This window comes from Otolemur garnettii, unplaced genomic scaffold (genome assembly GCF_000181295.1).
Source record: "Otolemur garnettii isolate 467f Iridium unplaced genomic scaffold, OtoGar3 scaffold00153, whole genome shotgun sequence".
Taxonomy (NCBI): Eukaryota; Metazoa; Chordata; class Mammalia; order Primates; family Galagidae; genus Otolemur; species Otolemur garnettii.
The window spans coordinates 1411806-1413820 of NW_003852548.1; the positions used below are offsets into that span (position 1 = coordinate 1411806).

The 2015-nt window shown below is 52.9% G+C and overlaps 1 protein-coding gene across 1 annotated transcript in view; it reads right to left on the minus strand.

The window, feature by feature from the left end:
- Positions 1–1616, minus strand: part of ZNF41 (zinc finger protein 41) — a 47027-nt gene extending 45411 nt beyond the window's left edge. Inside the window, 1 exon segment of the mRNA XM_023519056.1 lies at positions 1505–1616. The gene's annotated coding sequence lies outside the window, so the exon portion shown is untranslated.
- Positions 1617–2015: the final 399 nt, after the last annotated feature.

A 2015-nucleotide genomic window follows, 5' to 3' on the forward strand; every position in this document is an offset into this window, starting at 1 on the left:
GGAGTTGGAGGTTGCTGTGAGCTGTAATGCCACAGCACTCTACCCAGGGGGACAGCTTGAGGCTCTGTCTCAAAAAAAAAAAAAAAAAAAAATCAGTAACAAAAATGTCAATGTTTTTTGGAAATCAAAATCTCATATCTAAATAACTCAGGAATTAGAGAAAAAGTCAAAGCAGACATTAGAAAACATTTAGAAGTAAACTATAGTGCAAATGCTGCATATAAAAACTTGTGACACGGTGCTAAAGCGTTCTTAGAGAAAAATTCAAAACCTTAATGCTTATACTATAAAAGAAAATGATTGAATAGTGATGAGATAAACACTGAATTTAGGAAGAAAAATGAGAACAAAAGAAACTGCCCCCCCAACAAAAAATAACAAAATCAGAAGGAGAAATTAATGATAAAGAAAACAAAGATATCGGAAGACCAGACCGACAAAGTCAAACGATTTTTCTAACAAGCTTATCCCAGACCTAAAGACCACCTATCACTGACCACAAGAAGCTGTACATGTGATTCCACAGCCCCTCTTCACTAGTCCCAAATAAATGCATCACTCACCCCACAGAAACCTTGGCCACCCACCCAGTAAAGCTCATCCCACACCTCACAAACCTCCCCTATTCACCCTGCAGACCCAAATTACCCCATGGACTCCTCAACCTTCATCCTAGAGACCCTGCATCATTAACCCACAGACCCCCCTCCCCAAGACCCTGTGGGCCCCATCACATTCCAGCGTCCCCATTACTTTCCCCACCGACCCCATCACTCACCCACAAATCCATCACTCACTCTCCGCACTTCCCTGTAAGTGGCCACGGAGAAGCCCCATCAACTCACCCTACTGAGCACCACCACTGAGTACAAAATCGCTGTCATAACACTCCCATAATTTACTTCTGTATTTACCTGGCCTGGTCCTAAATCCGTCTTAAGTTAAACTTCCCGAGCTTTAAGTCCTGCAACCTTCTCTGGAGACCCTGGCGCGTCTGGACTAGATGAGCACATGCCCAGCGTCAGCAGGAAGCGCCGCTCGCCCGCGAGGGATCCCGGGGCGCGTACACCGTGTCGGTGCGTGCGTGTGCTTGTGAGCCCGAGAGGAGGCGGACTTTCCAGTTTTCTTTAGTGACTTTGTCAGGCAAGGAACATGGCTGTCCCCTTGGGAGGGTCTTTACGGGAGCCGCCATCTTGAGTGAGGGGTCATTTCTACTGCGGAGCCCGCGACCCGCTACTCGATGTTGCCCAGTGGGATTTCCCAGTGGCCTAAGCACGGCCGGTGGCCGCCGCCTCCAGGAGTTAGTCACCGCCGAGACCCTGGAAGGCGGGGCGCTTAGCCTGCTCAGCCCTCTAAGTGGCCCGGCTTCAGGCCGTCTCCCCTGGGGACCCTCTGCCTAGCAGAGACCGGCCCGCCCCCGCCCCACGCCGCACTCCTCCGGGGACGCAGCGACCGCTCTCCCGCGGTAGCCAGAGACCCGGCGCCAGCGCCATTCTGAGCCCACCTGGAGTCTCCCTCTGTTGAAAGCTCCGACCTGGGTCGCAGAAGGGACCGGTCGGCGGCAGGGAAATGCCTGGGGTCTCGGCTGTCACCGAACCTGTGTAGTCGCTGCGGGGGGAGAGGGGGGTCCGTGCGCGAGAGACTTAGGCCAGGAAGCGGAAGTCGCTAGCAGCGAGAGTTTAACCTCTGTGGGCGCCGGGGTTGAGGTGATTCCGAGCCAGGGACCGTGGATCTGTATAGGGAGTCATGGAGTGTGTGTGGGAGAGAGAGGGGGAGAGACCTCAGTAGTGTGGCATCTTGGCTGGCTTTCAAAAACCAGTCATCATTAGCCTTTCTGATTTCCGTATATAAGAATTAAGGCGGCTTGGCGTCTGTGGCTCAAGTGGCTAAGGCGTCGGCCACACACACCTGAGGTGGCTAGTTCGAATCCAGCCTGGGCCTGCCAAAAACAACAATGACGGCTGCAAACAAAAAATAGCCAGGCGTTGTGGCGGGCGCCTGTGGTCCCAGCTACT